This window comes from Amblyraja radiata, chromosome 22 (assembly GCF_010909765.2).
Source record: "Amblyraja radiata isolate CabotCenter1 chromosome 22, sAmbRad1.1.pri, whole genome shotgun sequence".
NCBI classification, from domain to species: Eukaryota; Metazoa; Chordata; class Chondrichthyes; order Rajiformes; family Rajidae; genus Amblyraja; species Amblyraja radiata.
In genome coordinates, this window is record NC_045977.1 from 29,124,372 (window position 1) to 29,150,903 (window position 26,532).

General features: G+C 40.1%; 1 protein-coding gene across 4 annotated transcripts in view; it reads right to left on the minus strand.

Moving 5' to 3' along the window:
• The window catches only part of lmf1 (lipase maturation factor 1), a 499,938-nt gene that overhangs the window by 329,859 nt on the left and 143,547 nt on the right, over positions 1–26,532 (minus strand). The window lies entirely within an intron of this gene.

The window sequence follows — 26,532 nt, forward strand, 5'->3', positions numbered from 1 at the left end:
TTCAAATGTCAATCTGGACCTGTGTTCTTTTACCTGCAGAACAAGGAGCTAATAGCTTATTGTGAATGTTAGTGCTACAGATAGAGTACACATACAACATCAAGTCTAATTAACAATCCAACTAGGTATATGTCTATTTATAAATTAATTCAATCATGTTCTATAGCACCATCAATGATACACACCCAGATATAACCTCCCCACCATTCAAAACCTTTGAAATATCGATTGATATGAACGACATAGAGCCTTATGCATCATATCACCACCCACAGCAATGCAAGGTATGGAATATTATTGAAAAAAATAATGGAAAGATTATTTATTTTCCATCTTGCATTTTCAAATGTACAGAGATATTCAATTGTGCAGTGTAGTTTGCACATTTAGTTTGCATTCAAAAGAAGATATTACGTACTGAAATAAATCGGGATAAAAAGACTTCCTAAAATTTTACAAGCAAAGAAACACCCACAACATGACTACATTTTAGTTTGATGATCTTCACCAACAATCTTGGAACTTTTTTTTAAAAGAAAATCAAGTCCATACATGCCATTTGGAACTGAAAAGTGTCATGACTCTGACATCTAAATATATATGTCTATTGTGCGCATTAAGGGGCTGTCCCACTTGGGCGACCTAATCTGTGAGTTTAGAAGAGTGCCTTCAAACTCGCAGCATGGTCGACACGTGGTTCTAGGAGATCCTATGAGTAGCAATGTTACAAAATTTTGAGATTTTAAAAATCAAGTCTGTAATTTATCCCATCAGATAAAGCATAAAAATAAGTTTAATTTGACATCTAATTCACTTTCATATCTCAAGTATTTAAAAAGTTATGGCCATTTTCATACTCGGAAATGAGCATCTTGTTCCCTATTGATTTTCTATGGACATAACAAAAAAGTTGTGATCGTGAACAGTCAAAAGCCCATAACTTTCTTAAAAATTAAGAGAACTGAATGAAATTTTCAGTTATCATAGATTGAAGCATTCTGAAACAAATATAAAATAATCTTACTTGGATGACCTGAAATTAAAGCATATAATTAGTTAGTTACCTAATTGTAGCTAATTTCAGACTTCAATTACTAGATCTCAACATCTATCCATTTCTTAATAAATGATTAACATTTTTAAATAGCCTAAATGTCCAAATAATATTCACAAATAATTCACAATAAAACATGATTTTAAAATCTCATTTACATTAATTTATAGGCCAAATGGAAGGAATTCAGTGTTCAATTGCTGTAAATAAATGCCCATTTAAATCAGCTTTCCAGTGGGTCCCTGTGGAACGCGCTGGTTTAGAACGTTCACATTGCGGTAGATTTGTGCCTCAAATGCCGAGAAAAATACTGCGCGATATAATGGGCCCAAATTGAGCTACTCGCAATATTAAACTTTGTATAAAAGGATCTTTAGAAGCCCTTTTGAATGTAAAAATATACAACCTAACTTCTGCTATTTTCTTTATGAGACTCTGCGGTTGCTGACGGTCGCGGGTTTAAAGATTGATTTTTAAACTACTATAACTATTATTCAAGGCCTTTAAACCTAATAATAGCTTTTGCGACGGGGTCTATCAGCGATTTTTCGTTAATAATTAACTAGGCTGAACATTTTCGATTGGAACAGCTTAGAGAAAATCGCGTTTTAAACCCGCCCCCTCTAAACGGCGCCAAAATCGCGCACAACCTCAGCGGCAGATCTTCAACGACGCTTCAGGTAGGCTTTGCAACATACCTACTATGAGGCCGCTGAAACTTTCCTTCATGCTCGAGGTAAGTTCCCGAATACTCGTGGCCTCAGCTAGGTCGCGGAAAATTTTTCAGCATGTTGAAAATTTTTCAGCAAATAAAATTTGTTCGGCATGATTCTTTTTGACTCGTAGTGCAGTGGAGTGGGGTCGCTATTTAGTTACAGGCAGTCGAGGACAGCCGGAGGCAATCTCATTCGCTGACCGGGCATTTTGATTGGCTCATTGGAGTTTTCAGGACCAAGGAAAACCTACTGGTAGGTAATATGCCCGCTAAACTTTATTATACTTTTTAAAAGCGTCTCCACTCCTTCTCCCCCCCTTCTCTCTCCGTCTCTCCCCATCTCCCCCCCCCCCCCCCCCCCTTAAGAGCAAGGAGGTCCTACGGCAGTTGTACAAGGCCCTGGTGAGACTGCACCTGGAGTTTGTGTGCAATTTTGGTCTCCTAATTTGAGGAAGTACATTATTGTTATTGAGGGCATGCATCATCGGTTCACCAGGTTAATTCCCGGGATGGGGGGACTGACATATGATGAAAGAATGGGATGACTGGGCTTGTATTCACTAGAATTTAGAAGGACGAAAGGGTTTCTTATAGAAACATATAACATTCGTGAAGGATTGGAACGGCTAGATGCAGGAAAAATGTCCCCAATGTTGGGGGAGTCCAGAACCAGGGGTCACAATTTAAGAATAAGGGGTAGGCCATTGAGGGCTGAGATAAGGAAAAACGTCTTCACTCAGAGAGTTGTGAATCTGTGGAATTCTCTGCCACAAAAGGCAGTGGAGGCCAATTCATTGAATGTTTTCAAGAAAGAGTTACTCAAGTGCTGGAGTGCTTGTGGAGTGGAATGCTGACAGTGAGTCAGAGAGCATATCTAGAGAACAAGGATGGGTGATGTCCTGACCTGTAACACCACCTATCCATGTTCTCCAGAGATATTGCCTGACCTTCTAAATTACTCCAGCATTTTGTATTTTTGTTCAAGATTCCAGAATCTATAGTTTTAATGTGAAAGTGGTTTAAACCTGAAATAAGACCTGGCAATGGCTAGTAAAGTTTGGAGTTTCTTTGCTAAAATGTTTTCGTGCATGATTAGTTTATTAAGAAAGACCAGAAAACTGAGCAGGCAATTTCAGTCACACCATATCATTGAAGTTTTTCCATTTTCTTTGTGATAGCTACATGACCTTTTGCCCCAACTAATCAAGTAGCCTTCAGGCAAATAAATCAGTAAGTGTGAAGGAATGAATGAGCATGCATAGACCTACATCACATGGCCAGGATGCCCCAGAGCACTTCACATTAAATTAATTATTTTTGAAATGACGTTGCTGTTATCACATGCATGGAGATATCACGTACAAATATAACTCCCCACATGAAGAGCCATGTCCCCAAAACAGCACGGAGATGAGCAAACTTTTAAACTGCTTTCTTGCTGATATCTCAAGAAGAAAAATAGGCCAGAATAGTGGACAGAGGGGAAAAAAGCAATTAAGGTAGGATGAGTCGGCAACGCTAAGCAGGTCACGCCACATAGAGACACCCCGATCCACTCTTCCAGCTACACCATGAATGCTGTATTATTCTAGATATTCATGATTTGAATGATGTTTGATTCATGACTATTGCCGCCACCCCCAAGATCTCCTCAGGTCGATTCTTTAAACTGTGCCAACCACTCACCTTCTCATGGCACTTTCCCACACAGACACACTGCCACTCGCTCTCCAACAGCATGCCCTTACCTGCCTAGCTTTCCTTGCATATCTGTATTTGGCAGCTTTTATATTCTTCCTCTTGTCTTTTCTCTTCCCAACAGTTTGTCTTGCTGCTTATGAATTACATTGCTTGTGCCATCACTCTGCAATTGTCCTAATTTATCCAAAGATTACCGTTTACCCTCATGCCAACCCTGACCTAATACTATCAGAGATATTCCTATCTCCTTCCCTTTCCACCCCCATACTCCCTGAAATTTAAAACCAACAAGCTTTTTACTCTCTCCCAGTTCCGACAAAGGTATTATAACAACATTTAAAAGACATTTGGACAACTACATGGTATAGGAAAGGTTTAGAGGGATATGGAATAAACGCAAGCAGGTTGGACTGGTGTAGATGAGGCATCTTGGTCAGCATGAACAAGTTGGTTTTAGAAAGGTTCATGACAAACATGTCCCATCTACACTAGTCCAATTTGCCTGTGTTTTGCCCAGATCCCTCTAAACCAGTCCAATCCATGTCCCTGTCTAATTGTTGCTTAAACATTGTGATAGTCCAAGCCTCAACCACCTCCTTCGGCAGCTGGTTCCATACACCCACCACCCTTTGTGTGAAAATATCACCCCTCAGATTCCTACAAAGTCTTTTCCCCTTCACCTTAATCCTATGCCCTCTGGTACTCGATTCCCCTACTCTGGGCAAGAGACACTATGCTTCTGCCCGATCTATTTCTCTCATGATTTTATATATGATTCTATGAGATCATCCATCATCCTTCATCCTCCTTCACTCCAGGGAATAGTGCCCCAGCATGCTTAACCTCTCCCTATAGCTCAGACCCTCGAAACCTGGGGCAACATAGTTTCCAACTTGAAAACATCTTTCCTATAACATAGTGCCCAGAACACTACTCTAAATGTGGCCTCACCAACGTCTTATATAACTGCAACATGACCTCCCAACCTCTATAAAAACATCTAGTCCATTTCTAAATCCTGTCAATGACCCAGTTTCAACTACTCTCCCAGGCAATGCAATCTCTGGGTGAACGTGATCCCATCATATCCACTGTGGATTCCTTTAGCCTGACCCTAAATCTTTCCAAGACAGATTTTAAGAGCCTGCTTCCCCCGTATAGATTTAGTTCATAAAGTTCTAGGAGCAGTATTAGGCCATTCGGCCCATGAGGTCTACTCTGTCATTCAATCAAGGCTGATCTATCTTTCCCTCTCAACCCTATTCTCCTGTCTTTGCTCCATGACCCTGACACCCTTACAAATCAACAATCTGTCAATCTCTGCCTTACAAATATCCATTAACTTGGCCTCCACAGTTGTCTGCAGTCAGCAGACTGCTATTTCTTGCAGACAAGAACGAATGACTGCATTGATGCAAAGTGGGTTCATGGGGTCCAAGTCATTACTCCCTGAAAGTGGCAGCGCGAGTAGATTGAGTGGTAAAGAAGGCAGATGGGATGCTTGCTTTCATAGATCGGAGCTTTGAGTATACGAATCTGGAAATCATGATGCCTCTTGATAGGACTTTGCTTAGGCCAGATTTGAAGTATTGCATGCAGTTCTGATCACCCCAGTACAGGAAGGAAGTGGAGGCTTTGGAAAGGGTGCAGAGCAGGTTTACCAGAATGATACCTGAATTAGGAGGTATTAGTTACAGGGAGAGGTTGGAAAGACTGATTGTTTTCTATGGAATGCTGGGGGTTGCAGGGAGATTTGATAGAAATATAAATGTATGAGGGGCATAGATAGGATAAACAGTCCGAATCCTTTTTTCCCAAAATGGAAAAATCACATACTAGAGGCCATAGGTTTAAGGTGATGGGGGTAAAGTTTAAAGGAGATGTGCAGGGCAACTTTTTTTTTGCACAGAGGGTGGCGAGAGCCTGGAACGTGCTGCCGGGATTAGTGGTTGAGAAGGATACAAAAGAGGCATTTAAGATACTTTTGGATAGGCATATGAATATGCAGGAAACCGAGAGATATGCATTATGTGATGGTGCATCTCATGAGATAAGAGATGGTCTTGGCATCATGTTTGGCACAGACATTGTGGGCCGAAGGGCCTGTTCTTGTGCTGTATTGTTCTATGTTCTATGAAAGCAATTAGAGAAGAAAATGAAAAGTTATAAAAAGCAGAACATGTGTTCGAAATCTGAAAGTGAAGACAATACTCAGCAGCTTAGATAGCTTCAATAAAACGGATAAAACATTTTTTTAAATCCAATTGGACAACCTTACATTCAGAAATGACACAAAGTGCTGGAGTAACTCAGCGGGGCAGACAGCATCTCTGGAGAACATGAATAGGTGACTTTTTGGGTTGGGACCCTTCTTTAGTCTGAAGAAGAGTACTGAGCCCAAACATCACTTAAACATTCTGAAGAAGGGTCTCGACCCGAAACATTGCCTATTTCCTTCACTCCATAGATGCTGCCTCACCCGCTGAGTTTCTCCAGCATTTTTGTCTATCAAACATCACTTATCTATGTTCTCTAGAGATGCTGCCTGACCCGCTTAGTTACTCCAGCACTTTGTGTCTTTTTTTTATTTATAAACTAGCATCTGCAGTTCCTTGTTTTTACATCAGAACTGATCAGTTCTGAGGCAAGTAGGAAATATTGCTTGCCTGCACTTACTATATGTCTTACACCAGAGTTAGCTGATTGCAGTACAGCAATTCTGGTGCTACAAACAGCACGTAAGCCACTGATCTAAGATGTGGAGTTGAAAATATCAAGGGACACAGGAATTACTAGAAAATATATGGTCATCCAGTTCATTTTCCACATCTGCTATTCTAAAAAGATGATGAAAACAGCAATCCATCATTTGGGGTCCAACTAAATTAAACACAAAAGGGTAAAGCAGAGTGCAGATGAGCTCTGTAAACCACAGACCCAAAGTTATCTGTCAACCCAAACATGTCACAGTCACCTCTAAACTTATTCATTCGACAGCCAAAGTAGTTTTAATATTGTTGATTCGCTTTGTAATGCTAACTGCTTCCACTATCTCCGCAGGGAGCCAAAGATTGGCCATGCACTCATATCATGCACTCATAGAAATATTGTTCCCACAGATCAACCATGATCCCTGTGCAGTGACTCCAGTTAGAATGTGTATGTATGTGGATGGCCATAGATAGCACAAAGATATTTAAAACAGCAAATTATCACTCGGCATCAAAGCAAAAACATTATGAAAAGCTACTTACAATAGTTATGAGAGGACAGTTAAGTGTACTTGAAACAATCTTCAGAATGTGCCTGTTCATTTAAAAGATGAATAGAGTAGAAAATTTAAATTGTTAAACCAGTGCGTTGTGGAATAGGAAAGGCAACGGCAAAGGGAGCAGCAGAAAAATTGGAGACAATTAGACAATTTAGTCATTTTTTGATTTCCAATTCTATTTATCTTTCCTCGTGTAGTCAAAGAGCAAAGAGAAAGCTGGATTTCAGTACATTTTCTTACGAGCATAGAGGAACAAAGCGTGCATCCAAAGGAACTACAAAGTCAAGCCACTTGGTTTCAATTATTGCAGATCAAATGTCTTCAAAAATTGAGTACAATGATCAACAAATTACCTTCTTTGGCTAGACAAAATCTACTATAAGGAACTGCAGATACTAGTTTATTCAGACTCTGAAGAGTCCGAAGAAGGGTTCTGACCCAAAACATCACCTGTTCCTTTTTCCCAGAGATGCTGCCAGCCGCTGTGTTACTCCAGCATTTTGTGTCTACCATCTTTGGCTATTGGCTTACCTAAATATTGTGCATATACATTCACACTAAATACTTCTGGAAACCAATCATGGTGTACAAGTAATAATTGTAAAACAAAAGCTCAAAGGCACGCTACAGATGCCCATCCCCATCAGAATATTTGATCAATTAGACAAATTGATGGTATGGACAAATGCGAATGCATCCATTCCAGAAAGTAACAGGACATAATACAGACGCTATCTGATTGGCGTATGAGATACGTCCCATGGACCCTAGCCTAAGTCAGATGAATAGCATTAACTACAAGTTGGAAACGGTGTAAATTTACTATTCGACACGGAGACCAGTGAGAGCTCCTCTAGTATCTTTGGTGAGAGCTCCGACACGGAGCCATGTGGGAGAACTCACACAAGGAGCCATGTGGGAACTCTCACACACGGAGACCAGGTGGCAGCTCCAATGTGCGGAGACCACGTGGGAACCTCTATGAGTACAGCTGACAGGCTTGCGGAAATAGCCGGTAACACACTACTACTGAGGTGCACAACTTGGAAATAAAGCAGTGGGCTTAAAGAATTGCTAACGTTACTGCATGTTTACGTAAAACGCCTATTACATAAGTCAGGGAGTGCCTGTGAATGTATTCAATTTTCAATTGAAATATTCAACTGACACCTTGGTCAAACGGACAGTAAATATAGTCTGAAGAAGGGTCTCAACCCGAAACATAACCCATTCCTTCTCTCCAGAGATGCTGCTTGTCCCACTGAGTTACTCCAGCTTTTAGAGTCTATCTTCACTAAATATACAACATACATATCCTGCACATTGAAGATGAATAGCATTAACAACCTGCTAGCAGCATGATAAGAGTAACATTCAGCTAAATTAGCTTTGTTTTACTTCTTACTTTGAGCATGAGGTGATAGTTTCAGAAATTAACTAAAATTGCTGGAAACCACACCAGATCAGGCATCATAGTGATGTTTTTTGATAGGCACATGGGTATGCAAGGAATGGAGGGATATACATACTGTGCCACCAAATTAGATTAGTTTATCCTGACATCATGTTTAGCACGGGCGTTGTGGGCTGAAGAGTCTGACCCTGTGCCATATGTTCTATGTTCTAAAAAAGATCTGTTGAAATTGATACTTGGCAATTTAATGTAATCATTTCAGTTGCTCTGCTTCTGAATACACCGATAGTTGTGTGAACCCAGAAATAATAAAATGTTGCAAGCATGACGGCTCTCTGTTGTGCTTTGCTCAGGCATCGAAACAAGTTTTACAAGTCTGTAAAAGGATATAGAAGGAGATAGTTATCAAGATGCAATTGCGTGCCAAGAAGTGGTCTAGTTCATGAAGACACACCGATAATTCTTTCAATTTAGCAACAAGACTAAATACAGAAGAGAGTACGAAGTGTTTATCCAATAAATTTCCACATGTCTGTTTCTGATTAAAACTCAATCAAAAATCCTAAAACCATAGGCACCAGTCTTACTTTAGCTCCAATGTCATATGTACAACTAATGCTCATTTGTCTTAGATTTGGCTGGTGCAGCAACTTGCACATCCACTGGGTATGCACCACTGCCCTGTCACTGTGTTATAGTTCTGACCTGATTATGCAAACATGTTTTCCTCGACTGTTCATGAAAATAAAGTACTGAAGGCGCTGGGAATTTGAAGAAGCACATAATGCTTCAGGCATTCACAAAGTCAGGCAGATGTGGACACTTCAGGTTGAAAGTTCTTCATCAAAAGTGGAAAAGGGAGACACTTCTTTTACACCTGCTCTTTTACCTTGCCCACTCCCACTGTCCAGGGAACCACAAAGTTATTTTGTGCGGTGTAACGATCCACTTGCACCTCTTTCAGTCTACTGTGGTGTATTCAGTGTTCTGTTCTACAGTGGAGAAACCGATCGCAGCTTGGTTTGGCATTTTGGTTCTGTCGTCACTGGAGACCATGCCATTTTTAACTCTCCTTTGCACTCCCATATTGACCTTGGCCTCCTCCACTACATAGAATGGGGCCACATGCAAGCCGAAAGAAGAGCTCCTCATATTCTGCTTCGGTAGTGAGCAACTCAATGGTATGAGTACCAAGTTCTCAACTTTCCATCACCAAAAGGAGGCCTTTTTCCTCCACTATGCTCTGCTATCTCCCACCCCTCCCTGTGTAGTCCCTTATTCCCCTCTTTTTTATTCCCCCCCTGGCCTGTTTCACCCAGATCCCTCCCTTTGATTCTACGTTCCACTGGTCCTCATGCTTCCTTAGTTGATATTCTTTTGTCTCCATTTCATTTCTAGCCTTTGCCACTATCTCTACCCATCTGCTAATCAGCCATCCTCACCTGTATTCCACCTACCATTTGCCAGGGATAGACACAAAATGCTGGAGTAACTCAGTGGGTCAGGCAACATTCCTGGAGAAAAGCTATAGGTGATGTTTCGGGTCGGAACCCTTCTTCAGACTGAAAGATAGAGAAGGCCAGAATAAAGCATGGCCAGCAAGCGATGATCCTCAGTAACTCCAGCATTTACATCTATCTTCAGTAAAAACCAGCATGTACAGTTCCTTCCTATAATTTGCCAGGCTTTGCCCTACCCCTACCTCTCGTTGTCAGCTTTCTCCCCTTTATTCTAAATGTCTAAAAAAAGGCTCCTAACCCAAAACGTCATCTGTCCATTTACCTCCAGAGATGGTGAATTCTTTCCTAAATGGATGATTGTGGATTACTGCACATCTAAACTAGCTTTTGCTTGGAAACTTTAATGTAGTCCAGGGAACTTACACACTGACCCCAAATTCACTCAAATTCATCTCTGACACCTTTCTTCCCTTTCTTGATCTGTGGCTCCATCACAGGGGACAGACCTTTGACTGACATCTACTATGAACCCCAATTCCCACATGACTACACCTCCTTCCACCCTGCCTCTTGCAAGGGTGTCATCCCCTACACTCAATGTCTCCGTCTCCCAATATGAAGCTTTCCACTCTTTCTTCAGAAACCGTAGTTTTCCCCCTCCTATTGTGAACTGACCCCTCATCTGTGTGGGCTCTGTATCCTGCAGTTGTGCTCTCGCTCCCCCTCCCCTCAGACAGAACAAGGATAGAGTTCCCTTGGTCCTCTCCACATGCTACCAGTCCTTATATTTCCCACCCTGGGAGACGATCGCTGGAGTTTTGCAAAGCATCGATCTTCAGTTCGTGGAGGCAAATTTAAGCTGTCTAGCTGCCTATTCTCAGTTCTGTCCACACTTCCATTCTGAAATATCTCAATGGGGCACCCTGTAATGTTCCAACCAACACCTTAACTACTGTCATGTTGTAGATCACCCCGTATACTCGGGGTGATATTGATTTGATATTGAATTCTACAATGTCAGGAAACTCGCTATTTATTTTTATGTTTGAACTGATTTGTTCTGTTGGAGTTGGTCTGTTATGTTGTAAGTTTATCTCCTTTTAAAAAAAATATTTATCTGAAACAACTGAAGGGCGGCACAGTGGTGCAGCGGTAAAGTTGCTGCCTTACAGTGCCAGAGACCCGGGCTCGATCCTGACTACGGGTGCTGTTTGCACGGTGTTGGTACATTCTCTGTGTGACTGCGTGGGTTTTCTCCGGGTGCTCCAGTTTCCTCCCACACTCCAAAGATGTACAGGGATGTACGTTAATTGGCTTTGATAAAATTGTGAATTGTCCCTAGTGTGTGTAGGATAGTGTTAGTGTACGGGGTGATCGCTGGTCGATGTGGACTCGGTGGCCCAAAGGGCCTGTTTCCGCACTGTATCTGTATCTCTAAAATCAAACTCTCATTTGCATTTCACAGCTTTAACGTTTCCATTGCTTGTTTTCTCATTAGTTGTTTCAGAGAAATAATTTTTTTTTAAAAGGAGATAAACTTACAACATAACAGACCGATTCTAACAGAACAAATCAGTTCAAACATAAACAGAAATAGCAAGTTTCCTGAAATTGTAGAATTGTTAATTTCCCTCTTTATTTAGCCAATTAGATGGCTGCCTTTATAGCATATCACCTTTATAGCAACTCTGGCCTCCCGCAGTCAGTATGATTTCCCATTCATTCCCTTTCTTCTTTGCAACTTAACACTCTCTTGTGTCTGGCTTTTCCAATTCTGATCAATGGTCACCGACCTGAAACACTAGCGTTGTCTTTCTTTCCACAGATGCTGTCCGACTTTCTTAGAGTTTCTAGCATTTTGTGCTTTTATTTCAGATTCTCAGCATCTGCAGTTTCTTTGGTTTTCAATTAAAATTCATAATCTAATTGGAATAATTGAATTCCTTTCCATCTGGTTGTTATTTGCTTCATTTCTTACAGATAATCATGTTCTATGTTACAAGCCCTTTGGAGATTATGATTATGAATTGCTGTAGTTGAATGTAAAAAAAAAACTGGCAGTGAGGGAAAGACTGTTATTTTATCCAGCCTTTTTCACGCACCGTATTTGGAGGAATGAAGCAGGGGATATGAGGAACTCGTGTGTCTGAAGAGGGTCTCGACCCAGAACGTCATCCATTCCTTCTCTCCAGAGATGCTGCCTTTCCCGCTGAGTTACTCCAGCTTTTTGTATCTATCTTCGATATGAGTAACTCCTCAGATTAATTTCCCTTCTGATATCTGTTTTAAATCAACTACAACCAAATATCAGTGTGGCACAAATGAAAGCTTTCCAATTGTCACTTTGGTTTCATGCATTCTATATCTTGTCACCTCTTTTGCAATCAACTAGATTTATTAAATTAATTTTGTCTCACGGATGTAGTGTATTAGATTTTTCTTTGCAAATCTTTTCCCAGTGTAATTACCCTTTAAGGCTCACTTGGGAGACTCCGATGAAGTAGTCCACCAATTGTTTGGCAAAATAAACAGGACACGGTTCTCTGACAAGAGCCAAGGCAATTTTTTGTGGAATACTTTTAATGAATTTTAACTGCAGTATTTTGCAGAGGGAATTAATGCGTTTTCTTCTAAAGTAATAGAAACATGTTCAAAACCATGTTCGCCTTGTGAAATGCATTGCCAAAACAGTGTAATTGGGAGTTCACTGTGGCTCATTGTACTTCTGATAGTGTGGTTGGAAGCTTTTTATGATGGTTTGTTTCTGGGTACTACCTGAACAGTAAGCTTTACCATTCTACCTCGTGGTACATATACTTTTCTAGAAGTTGCTGTTAATGTATCATTATTCATTTGAGGAAAAGTTTGAAAAGGAATTATTCAGGTAAATCCAATTACTGCCACAATGGCATAATTGCACAGAAATCTAGTCAAATATTTTGTGAGGCAGCTCATGGGTAAAGTAGTGCCATAAAACATTCCAGAAAATGAGTGCCGCAAAAATAAAGTTACTTTTTGATGTGTGCCAAAGGTGAATTTATGGTTTTGCCATCGTTACCCTATTTTATGTTGTCAGATTTAACCATGAATAACCGCTGCTTCCTTCCATGGCCTAATGTCAATAGATTCGTGATAAAATTAATTTTGACCATGTAAATTAGCTAATCAGGCTCATTCAGCCAACATCAAGTTCGGGATATTTGAAAAAGTCGGAAATTAAGTGAGTGTTTTCTGGAAATAGTGAGTACTCGGCTATTTATGCACTTGAGCCTTTCATTTAGTTGGTTGAGCTGTTCCTCCAGATTCATGGACAGTTTCTTCTCAGCTGTTATCAGGCAACTGAAATATCTGATCACCAACTAGCGACTAGTCCTGACCAACCTTCTACTTCTTTGGATACCCTCACACTATCTTTAATAAGAATTTTCTGGACATTAGCTTGCACTGAATGTTTTTCCCTTTATCCTGTATGTGTACGCTGTGGACAGCATTATTGTAATCATATATAGTCTTTCCGCTGACTGGATAGCATGCAACAAAAAAGTTTTCAATTGTACATGTGACAATAAACTAAACTAAACATGACTCTATGTACCCAGCTTAGTTTTTTCAAGTTTTATGCATTTCATTCCCTGCATGGCCTAACTGTACTCCTGGTTCAGGATTCCAATACCAGTAGAAATGTTTTCTTTTAATCTTCCCTATTGATACCTTTATGATGCCTTACTCTTATATTCTTTCCTAACATGGAGACACAAGAAACTGTAGATGCTGGAATCTTGAGAAAAACACAAAGTGCTAGAGAAACTCAATGGGTCAGGTAGCATCTGGGGGGGGAATGGACAGATGTCATTTTGGCTCAGGCCCCTTCTTCAGACTGACCAAAATGTTATCTGCTCATTCCATCCCCGGATGCTGCTTGACCTGCTGAGTTTCTCCGCAGTTTTTGTTTCGCTTCTTTACGAACATCTTTTCATTATAGGATTTGATAATAGTTTCTGAAAAAATTAAGCCTTTATGCAGGATTGTATTTATTCATTTTAATAATTACGTGGATTGGGATAAATTGCTTTTGAATATGTAAGAATCACATCACATCTTCCCTATTCCAACTGGCACACTGCTAGAGACTGAATCATTGGGTACAATGGAAGGAAAAGCAGACATCCTCATAAAATTCCGGGTAACAGTTGATATTTCTTCTCATCTGGCCCACTACAGAGATCTTTGTACTTCATACCCCAAGGGTTTGGGTCTGACGTTCAGGCAACTCTACTAGCCACAGCTCTCTTTTCATTACAGCCAACTCTCTTGTGGAAGAAAACAAATTAGTTTTTGTTCTTTAACATACTGTATGTCCCAGTCAATAATAGAATGACGACAGTTGAATGGTGCCAATAGTTGGATTAAGAACACAAAACAGAAGTCGATGCAAAACATTGGCTGCTCAGCCTTGAGCCTGCTTCACTGTTTAATAAGTTCAGCAAACATAGCTAGAACAACGGACACCAATATGCAGCTGCTTTCCATATGTCAAATGTGCATTTGTTTGTGCATCGACACACATTTAATCTAAATGACCATACATATGGATTTGGCAGGATATGGGCCAAACACAGGCAGGTGGTACTAGTGTTGATGGGACATGTTGGTCGGTATTGGGCAAGTTGGAGTGATAGGCCAACTTGCCCATACTAATTGGCCATACAAGTGGCCAACACAGGCCATTTTGTATGGGCAAGTTGTATGATTCTATAAGTTCCATAGAAAGTTTATTAATACACCTGCAGAAATCTGGCTGATATTCCATTTTTGGCTTTGCCACTTTCTCAGGAAGGTAACCAACAAAGAAGGTTTTAGAATCTGTACCATATCACTGCTGCAAGTTACTTTTTTGAAGTCCTAGGCAATGATCAGGACCCCCATTTTAGGATATCAGCAAGACTGAACAGTGTGAGAAAGAAAACCAATCCTAAATGCAACAACCAAGTGTTGCTAATTTGGGGTTTTAATAGTTTGTACACAAAAAGTAGTGGTTGGGCTAGTATTGATTTCAACACAGGGAGGAAATAGGGACAAACAAAAGTTTGGAACCAAGGGAGTAAGATGGTGTTGCATGTTTTAAAATGCTTGCAATAGGTATTAACGTGTGGATGGGTTACAATAAGCAAAATAAAACCTGTCATTCATTACATTTACAAGCATATATGAAAACTTGCTTTTCTTTTCATTTGCTAAAGGTGGAGTTGACCATTGGGTCGGTAGATTAATGGGCCAGTGCAAGTTGCCCCTGGTGTGTAGGTGAGTGATGTGGTCTGGGGTAGTTGGATAATTGTCCTTCCTGTTTGATGCAAAAGTTCAAAGACTCCCATTTTCCAAAGCAGAATTTTGATCTCATCACGTCAACTGCTTTCTGCTTAAATGGCTTCAACTTTCTCCAAGCAGCAATGAAAGCTTTTCGACAAAATTACTAAACTATCGAGCACCGTGATCCAACTTCCTCCCCGTGTTATTTAGAAAATTTCTGTTAAAATCTGCAGTACTATTTGTTCAAAGCGCACACCGTTCACCAAAGATTCTAGAGGATACTAGTATCTTTGCTGTTCACCTCAAGAAAAATATTGTATCTAATTATTCATTTTTGCATGTTCTTTACTAGATGCTTATCTTAACCTTTGCTTACTGACCAAAATGAGATAATATGAAAAATATAACTACATCTAACAACTTGAAATATCTGTGTGCCACTTAGCTGTACTTGCTAAAACAGTTTTGTGTGCTCAGTTGTGAAATTATAGATGATCTGGATAAATTAATGACATTTTCTCTGATACATAAAATATGTATCACTTTTTCTCACCCACTAACCATATAACCATATAACAATTACAGCACGGAAACAGGCCATCTCGACCCTTCTAGTCCGTGCCGAACACGTATTCTCCCCATGTCCCATATACCTGCGCTCAGACCATAACCCTCCATTCCTTTCCCGTCCATATAATTATCCAATTTATTTTTAAATGATAAAAACGAACCTGCCTCCACCACCTTCACTGGAAGCTCATTCCACACAGCCACCACTCTCTGAGTAAAGAAGTTCCCCCTCATGTTACCCCTAAATTTCTGTCCCTTAATTCTCAAGTCATGTCCCCTTGTTTGAATCTTCCCTACTCTCAGTGGGAAAAGCTTATCCACATCAACTCTGTCTATCCCTCTCATCATTTTAAAGACCTCTATCAAGTCCCCCCTTAACCTTCTGCGCTCCAAAGAATAAAGCCCCAACTTGTTCAACCTTTCTCTGTATATTATAGTCACTATTTTAACTAAACTCTCTAACTACACATTGTCCAGCCACAATTCCATTCCCTATGAAATCTTCCTTGAAAATATGTTTAAAAAGAGGCAATATTCTGTTAATTCGTCAAATTCAGTACAAAATGCAATCCAACATTACTGTAGGATGCATTAAGAAGGGATCTTACAAACACCATCTTAAATTGAAGCCCCAGCCATAAAGATCCATTTCAACTTTTAAGAATCTCGTCTTGCCCTCTCTCAATTAGTATCACCACAGTGTCATCTATCAAAATGTTTTAGTTTACTGAAGCCAGAGGTTTGTCCCGATTCCAACCACACATGATAACATTTACATGCACATTGGGTTGGCTTGGGTGAAAACTGAGAAGGGATATCTGCGAAAGATTACATTTCAATCTTCTCTGTCAATGCCTGGTTACCTTATTACAGCAACAACTTAACATTTGAAATAAAGAAGTTTAATTTTATCATCTGATCCAAGGAAGAAATGCATAGCCGCCTAGTACATCATGAGTTAATCCATAACGTATATAAAACTAGCATAACCATTAGATATTTTGCATTTAAACCATAATAGCTGCATATTAATGTTGCATGATAAATTATTGTTCAAATCTCCTAAAACTATATTGACATTCTTGTTTGTATACAATGTCTGGCAGAACAAACCAGAATAATTTTAGGGCTTTTTTTTGCCAAAACCTATGCTGGAAGAACATCAAGTGGTGGAAACGTGGAAAAAAATAAGAACAATATGTTCTTTTCACTATACAGTTAGCAAATTAAAATCAGGAATATCAGTCATCAAAAGAAAAAGTTGGTACATTAATTACGTTTTAAATAGTTAATAGTCTTACAGTAATTTTAATTATTAACATGGTGCTTACAGATTTCATCTATGTCTATATTTAGTATCGAGGGACACATACCACTCAACCTCACTCTAAACATTAAAAACATTAACACATTCACTTAAATGAAAAGTTGCCAATTCCATTTTATGTTTACGCCAGCGGAGTCTCTCAAGGAACATCAGCACAGTGAGTTCTTGAAAATCTCACTGCTTGGATTGAAACGTTTGGAGCTAAAGTAACTTCAAAGCATGAACTCCAGTGCAATGGCAAGCAGAAGCATTGCATCCATCTTCCTTCTGATAAACATTCATCTAATTGTTCTGCCCAGGGTGAACAAGAATCCACAGCATTATTTGAAGGGTAGGTTATGATACGCAACAACGGACATCTATATGACCTTTCTGTCCTGGGCCTCCTATATGGCCAGAGTGAGTCCCACCGCAAATTGGAGGAGCAGCACCTCATGTTTCGCTTGGTTAGTTTACACCCTAGCGGTGTGAACATTGGCGCAGGTAGTCCTTGCTTTCTCCCTCCTTCCCCTCCCCTTCCCAGCTCTCCCACAGCCTACTGTCTCCGCCTCTTCCTTTAATCATCCCGCAGCCCCCCCCCCACCCCACATCAGTCTGAAGAAGGGTCTCGACCCGAAAGGTCACCTATTCCTTCGCTCCATAGATGCTGCCTCACCCGCTGAGTTTCTCCAGCATTTTTGTCTACCTTCGCTTTTTCCAGCATCTGCAGTTCTTTCTTAAACATCTATATAGCGGATCTCACTTCTAGTTACTTCTAGTTCTAGCTCCCATTGCACCGCTCCTCCACTTCCGCCAGTTACTCAATGAGCTGGTGCCTCATGGTGGGAACTACCGGTTGCAAGAGCGGAGAGAGCAAGCAGCATGAAGGAGGTGTGAGCATCAGACCCGTCCCTGGCACACCAGGTCTGGGGCCGGGGGCTCTGTGGCTCCACGGCCTGTGAATTCTAATTTGTTTCATCACCCGCCCCACCGTCGCGTTTCTTCCTTCCCGGCCTTTATCCTCTCACTCGGTTATAGAGGACAATCGGCAATAACGGGCACCATCCTCCTGTAATGAGAGGTAATGACATTGTGGATAGCAGTGCCTTTTTCCCCAGGGTAGAATGCTCAAATATTAGAGAGCATAGCTTTAATGTAAGAGTGGGAAAGTTTAAAAGAGATTTACGTAGCAAGTTTTTTTTACGCAGAGTGACGGGTGGCCTGTAACGCACTGCCAGGGAAAGTGGTGGTAGCAGATACAATTGCAACATTTATGAGGCATTTAGGCAGGAACATGAACAGGCGAGGAATTAAAGTCACATGCAGGCACCATGGTTGGCACGGGCATTGTGGGGCAAATGGTCTGTTCCTGCGCTGTTTTAGACGGTTTAACCAACACTCCTTCACCACAGACACTAAAAATAAAATCAGTCGGTCATTACAATGGTGTTTTTTGTAATGTTCAGTGGTAAGTTAAGGTGCCAGCAAAATCTAAATCATACTCTTACCGAAATACGATAAAATATTAAAGCACTTATCATAAACTGCATTCTCTTGTTCACAGGTGCTAAAGTCTTCAAAAGGAGGTTCAATTTACGCAGTGGAGTAGATTATATCTCCAGTGTGACTGAACTTTAATTTCACAGATGAATAAGTGAAGGAGGAAATTTAACAATTGCAAAAATTAGATGCAACCAGACTAGTTCTTTAAACAATAAAATGAATCAGTGTTTAAAATCTTGGAGCAAATGCTATGAAAATTAAATGAAGTGATAGTTATTTTGAAAAATGTAGAACTCCCATTGTCGACAAAGACATGATGCAAATGTTATTCACATGGTCAAATGGAGTTTCTGCTAAAAATAATTATTATAATATTCTTGAAATTATAATATTCTTGAAAAGAGACAGGCAGACATTAGGTGGGATAAACATACTGATTTGGCATTTATGGAAGTGCAAAGTTTATAGACGTGAATGAGACATAATCCATAGTTTTTAAAAGGAGCAAGAGTGGGTGCTCTGATCATCATACTTCAATCCAGTGAGAAAAAACAACTTCAGGTGTTTAAATCCAAACTGAAGAAAGAACACATTACAAGTACATAGCAGATCAACCAGCAGTCATGGGGAGAGGCAGGTCATGTATCTTTGTCAAGGATCTTTCATCAGAACTAAAAACATGAAAAAAATCAAATCTTTGATTCAGTCATACTGTGTGCAAAGGCCCTTATTAGGCCCACCGCATTCACCACCCACTGCACCTACCCACACTAATCTCATTAGGCCCACATAGACCCACAACCTTGGCAAGTGCTGCAGAGAGGTGGACGTGTGGAGGGGACACAGGGATTGTATGTGAAAGGCTGCAGACCAAAATTGTCAAAGTAACACTTACTTTAAAGACAAGTATTTCAAGAAAGAGTAGAAAGAAAAAGTTCAAATTCAAAGGGATGTCGCATTGATGGAAAAAAGGTAGTTAATGTAAATAGTTAAATTCCACATCGTCACAAGGACTGCACATATTCAGATGGAAGATAAGATACCGTCTTTCAAGCTTACATTGGGCAGCATTGAAACCAAAATAGGAAGCCAAAGAGAGAGGTAAAGGTGGATAATTACAGTGACAGGCAACTGGAAGTTTAGACTGAACACAAGTGTTCTGCAGTCACCTAATCTGCATTTGGTTTCTCAAATGCAGAGCAGACCCCTCATAAGCACTGAATACCACACACTACACTGGAAGAAGTGGGAGATCTATAAATAAAAACAAAGACAACACATTGAGGCAGTGGAACTAGATATCACTACCATTCTTTCCACCTGATTTCCAAGTGTCAAATTAAATAGAACTTGATACTTTCAACTGTCAAATACTTTCAACAATAACAGAGATGAGAGCTCAAGAGTGTAAATCCAGATAACAACTTAGGGAAGCACAGGGGCACAGCTGGTAGAGCTGCTGTCTCACGGTGTCAGAGATCCGGCTTGGATCCTGACTCCAGGTGCTGTGTGGAGTTTACATTTTCTCCCGGTGAGCATGTTGGTTTCCTCTGGGTTGTCCTGTTTCCTCCCAGGTGAATTTGTAGGTGAATTGGCCTCTGTAAATTGCCCCTATGTGCAGGGAGATAACATAGAACTAGTGTGAACGGGTGATCGATGGTCAGCGCGGACTCAGTGTGCCAAAGGTTTTAGCTAAACTATACTAAACTAAACAAGTTTCACTTGATGGATAGAAACCAGACCTGGTGGCTTTAGTTAAGTGAGTTGACCATTTATTACAGAGATGAAGAGAACTTCCTTTGCTTGTAATATGCTGTGAATTTTGGAATTTGGGTGACTAATCAATGAAGATCTCAAGAATGAAATTGATAAGCTCTTGAACTGAGGGAATTAGTGTTTTGTGAATAGGATAGAAATGGGATGCAGGTCAGCCATTATTATTGCTGAATAGAACTTCAGACTCAAATAATTGTGTGTCTTATCACTGCTCTTATCACTATCATTTGAAATTCAGACCAAGATATGCACATTAAGCTGTTGATCAAAAAAACTCAACACTGTCAGCTCTCTCAAACTATGACAATATCAAACACTGTTTCAATGGCCAGATATGTCATCGCTGCTTTTGGCAGCTGAACAATGGTAGGTGTGATAAAAGTAACATTCTTTACCAATTATTTTGATGATTGATCTGCATGGAGCAGCTTGATGTCACATGATGCCAGGAAGTATCTTATAACAGGAAAGTCCATCCTATTTGACCAGCTATCTGGTCTGGTGGATGCTCACCTTTTCACCAAGACACCAAGACATATGCACTCAACTGTTTTTTGTAGATTATAATGCAGAAGGGATGCTAAAAATATGCAACCTGTTTATTGTAGATTATAACGCAGAAGGAGTAGATAATATGGATGTCAATTTTCAGCACAGGACAATTACAAAGTGATTGCCTCAGAATCAATTCAGAAAGGTGGTTCTGCGAAAACTTCATAACAGTCATGTACATCTTCCATAGCAATTGATACATTACTCCATTCAGCCTCAGAGAAAGGCTCTTTTTCACATAACATGAGTGCAGAAAGTACAAAGAAAATGGAGAGAGAAAAAAAAGTAGGTTTTTTACTTTGTCACTTAAGAACTTACATATTTAGTGAGTTGGAAAGGTTGAAATTCTAGCGTAAAATTGGAAAGCGTCAAATTTTATTCTGAAGCGATAGCTTGCAAAATCTGTTATGCAAAACATACTCAGTTACTAAGCCTGATATGATTTTAAAAAATGACAGCATAAATATCATCTTTAGTCCTTCCACCAGTTCACGTGATAATTAACATGCAAATATGGATAAATCGGCTGGCATTTGTCAACTCTGTGTTGCCAAGTTCAAACCGTGAAAGGGCACATTTACATGTAAATAGATGCATAAACAACCAAATATCACAATTGATCATTTGTTCAAAGAGATGTACTATACATAATTGCTACCCAGCATATTTTCAGTAATTATGCCATGCTCAGCATAAATTATATCAACATCGAAAAGTATACAACTGCACCTTGAAGAAATTGAGACGACTGACAAAATTACGCTTTCATGTCTTATTCTCTTTGGAAGCCAGCTAAAACAAAATATTCAACTGGGAAATATCCAATCTGGGTACAGTAGCTAACATTATTGTTTTTGCCGCACGTTCACGCTATCCTACACACTAGGGACAATTTACACTTGTGCCAGGCCAATCAACCTACAAACCTGCACGTCTTTTACACACCGGCATAGATTATTACTTTCAGATAAGGGCAGTTTTAAGAACTGACATCTTTGGCAAACTCATATAAACTGGATTTTACAGCAGGTTGAAATCTAATCAAAATCGCACCCACCCAAAGACTTCAGTAAATTTAATGCTGTGTTATTATTTGACGCAATGATCTATGCTTTTCTGCACCAACACCGAAAATTCAATAGAAGGATAAAGGAGACTGGGACTTATAAAGTACCTTGCCATATCGTTTCGGATGACCCAAGTGCTTTATAGCCAACTGACACACTTTTAAAATGCCGTGACTGCTGTGATGTTGGAAACTCAGCTACTAACTCAAATATGTATTTAAAAGTGATATCAACTTTCCAATGTCTTGCTGTTTTCACGGACAGAAAAGTCGGCAAGGAAAAGAAATACTGGAGGGCCTCAGTGCTGTCTTCTCGTAGATGGCAATCAATTCACTCACCACCCCCCCGCAATCCCTCCCCCTCTTCTCCTTCCCCACTGGTAGTCAAAATTGTTCCATCATATGTCCTTCAAATTCACTTTTGAAAGCCCGAATGATTCCATTAGTTTTTTCACTCCTCAAAGCACTGCGTTTCCCACAAATTCTGTTTCTTTTACATACAACTACTTACATACATTACTTACACCAAATACAACTTTGATGACAGACCAAAGATAGACACAAAATGCTGGAGTAACTCAGCGGGGCAGGCAGATGCTGTCTGATGTCCCACTGAGGTACTCCAACATTTTGTATCTATCTGGTTTAAACCAGCATCTGCAGGTCCTTCAGACACATTTGATGACAGACCGATAGTTGAATCAAAGGTACATGAGTGAATCAAAGATTTTCAGACCTTGGACTGATAATAATACTTGGCTATCAATTGTCAAACATTTGACAAAAAGGCAGATTTGAAGGTTTTTTAATCCACCACAATAATCCACCACCACCACATGGCTTGACAGGAAAGTGACTGCAAGTTCAACAGCAACTTACAAAAGGCAATTGGGTTACAATTGCATGGCTGCAGAGGAACAGCCAGACAGGGGACCACTTCGACAATTGTTTCAAAGGACTGACACAGGCGCGATGGACTAAATTATTGTGCTGTTGATTAGATCAAACTACAATGAATATTGATCATTATAGCTTTGTAGTTATACGTATTTAGTTAAATATGTGTTTTCTAGTTAATACCACAGATGTAAAGAATTGCAGATTGTTTAAGCTTTGCAATATTTCACATTTTACTGCATCAGTTCCTCACCCTCCATCCATTCCATACAACTTCTTCCATTTTAATCACCAAATATAATGACTTGAACACTGAAAATCAATCGATGATGAGATGAATATTTGTTTTATTCTATTGAAGGTTCAGTCACAGACTGATTAATACTTATTTGAGGTTTGTGACAAAAATAGATAGGTCTGAAAGCATTTCATTTCAATGGTTTGCAAAATGCCAGCAAAGATTCAATGAATAGTGAAAGCACCGGATACCACACAATGGGCGGATCAGAAAAGCATGGACCGATTTACACCTTAAAACTGTCCTACTTTATGGACCAGGCTTATTTTAAATTTAGAGGACATAGGTTTTAGGTGAAGGGGAAAAGATTTAATAGGAATCTGAGGGGCAGCCTTTTCACGTAAAGGATGGTGGTGATATGGAACAAGCTGCCAGAGGAGTGGTTTAGACACGTACATGGATAGTGTAGGAAGATGCTGGTAGACACAAAATGCTGGAGTAACTCAGCGGGATAGGCAGCATCGCTGGATAGAAGGAATGGGTGATGTTTCGGGTCGAGACCCTTCATCAGACTGCTTTCGAGGTATGTGGAAATTAATTCAGTGGAACAGGAGTAAGAAGAAATAATGGGTGTGCCAGGACAATTCTGTTTATGGATTTTGGGGAGAAGAAAACTGGGTTGTGCAGGGCTTGGAACAATAAGGTTGGAGGCTTTGGAGGACAGAAAGCCGGAAGTGATAAAATCAGAAACGGTCTGTGGGATTATAGCCTGATGCTCATCTGTGGGATCATGGTCCAAGGATAAATAGGAGGAGGTGTCTGAGAGTTGGAACCTGGCTTCAGTGAGGTTAAGGTTAGCGCGCCAGACTGCAACGGCACCTCCCTTATCGGCGGGTTTGATTATAATGTCAAGGCTGCTGCAGAGTGAGCGGAGGGCTGTACGTTCAGAGGGGGAGAGGTTAGAGTAGGTAAGGGGAGTGGAAAAGTTAAGACGGTTGATGTCACGCCAGCAGTTCGAAATGAAAAGGTCTAAAGAGGGTAGAAGGCTGTCCATGGGAGTCCAAGGGGATGGGGAATGGTGGAGATGAGAAAAGGGGTCATCAGTGGGTGGTGAGGACTCCTTCCCATAGAATTTGTCAAGGAGGCGGAGGCAACAGAAGAAGAGCTCCACATCGTGGCGGACCCAGACCTCGATGAGTTGGGGATGAGGGGAACAAAGGTGAGGTCTCTGTTGAGGACAGACCATTCCGCATCAGAATGAGGGAGGTCGGGGGGGGTGGTGAAGTCATGACAAGGGTGGGGGTTGGGGTCAGAGGAGGGCAAGTGAGTGGACAGAGGCCGAGGCGAGGTCTGGTAGGGGGATGGTGGGGTGTCAAAGTGGAGGGGGGCATGAAGACCAGTGCACGGGTGGGGAGAAGCTGAAGAAGGACATTCTGAAGAAGGGTCTCGACACGAAACGTCCTCATTCCTTCTAGCCAGAGTTGCTGCCTGTCCCGCTGAGTTACTCCAGCATTTTGTGTCTATCTAAGGTACCTGGATAGGACTGGTTTGGAGGGACATGGGCCAATAGTGTAACTGGGACATGTTGGCCAGTGTGGGCAAGTTGGGCCGAAAGGCCTGTTTCCACACTGTATCACTCTATGGCTCCAGAGCCTGGAGCATGCACAGTGTGTTTTTCCGAAGTAACTAGAAGGTGATAAATGTCAGGCACTCTGAGCAATATAATGTAAATTTTATAATTTGCATTCAAAGTCAACTTCAGTGTCATGAAGTGAATATAGATTTTAATTATGATCATGCAAAAATTCCACACTAGTTACTTTTAACTGTTTACAGGTCATCAGATGGAATTTAACATTTATCGAAAATGTGCTGTTGGGAAGTGCATTTGGATTACACACACAGCAATATAAACTGATTTTCTTCAAATATCACATTACCTACCTCAAAAAACCCTTGGTTGTTGGCTCGGCCATAAACTGCTGAGGCAAGAACAATGGCTAACAAAAGTATGAAGACATCATCCATTCATTTATATATATTACCGCAGGGAGATCCTGGAACTGTTTCATTAAATTGGAACACCAAAATAGGTAGGTTTATTATTATAGATATTTCTGGCTAAGGGTTTGCATGTCTACATTAAGCTACATTAAAATATCATGGAACAACTATCTGGTGTACCATCCTTCCAAGTTAATGAATACAGTTTTCTTCAGCTTTAGTGCACAACAGACACTACTCATTCGAATTAGTATCATTCACGAAATAATACATTAAGTTAAATTATTCACGCGCAACAATTAAGTTGTGGGAAAGCAGTGAAAGGATGTCATTAATACATATCTTTTAAAAAAGTAAAGTAAATTATTTCATAAAAGATTTTAAATCATATGCATAACATACAAGCAGCATTTTTAAACAGGAAATCAGATAACTTATGATTGAAAATTATTACAGAACAAAAATTACAGATCAGATGCTGTAAATCTGAAAGTGCTGGAACACTCTGTAGTTCACTTAGCATATGTGGAAGGAAAAACGTATCAGATCTGGGACCCTTCGTCTGAATTTCAGAGTTCTTAAAGATCAAGCTACCAAAAATCAACAATTATTATACATTTATTATGTTTAATGCTGGACTCCCCCGATCATACTCATGTTGAAGTTCATATTTTCAATACAGTTCACTGTTCCCTATCCTAACAATAATCTACAGCCTACACAAAATGTTAGTCATGAACCAAGTCAACTGGAAAAACATGCTAACAGCTCAGCTTTAATTTATACAATTGTCCATTTTCTTAAAGTAGAATCTTGTTGTCAATCCTCTCCTGCCATAATTGCTTTCACATTGTCACTGGAGTGATAACAACTTCCAACTAGTATGTTAACATTTTGCCATTTCCATTTACTAAATGCCACTGACATAACTTTGATCCCAAACAGTCAATTTATTCCCAAGTACATGAGAAACTGTACACCCATCTACAATTACATTATCATGATCAAACACAGAAACAAGGCGTCTACTTTAACGACCAGATTGATTTGCATTTATGTTGTCCTTGATAGCTTTAACAGTTTAGGTGGGTCTCTTTTCCAGTTAGTAGCACAAGGACAAACACAACAACTCCCATGTAAATGACTTCCCAAAAACATTGCTGAAAGCTTTTATTGTTCAGTCAATCATTCCACCTCACGTGTGATGTTAATTTATGGTTGATAATAGTTTTAAAATAGCACATTTTATTGAATCAACTCTGTAATGGTAGGCCAGGTGCGACATCCCAATTTGAAAAGAAAGACAAAGTTACATCAGTCTGAAGAAGGGTTTCGGCCCGAAACGTCGCCTATTTCCTTCTCTCCATAGATGCTGCTGCACCCGCTGAGTTTCTCCAGCAATTTTGTGTACCTTCGATCTTCCAGCATCTGCAGTTCCTTCTTGAACACAAAGTTACTCCAAATAGGTTCTGACGCTCCTTTTGCATGCAAAATTTAAAGCTTACTCCACAGGCTATTCGGCAAAGGTGTTCTATCTTAGTATTTCTGCTTCAAACAGTCTCTTCCCATTCCACTTCATCTAATGTTAACAAAATATCTACTAGATATTTCTAATATGTCAATCCAGCTTCCCCATTAAATTATATAATTTGCCTCAACCAGTCCACATTGCAGAAAGCCAAGTATCCTATTCACTCC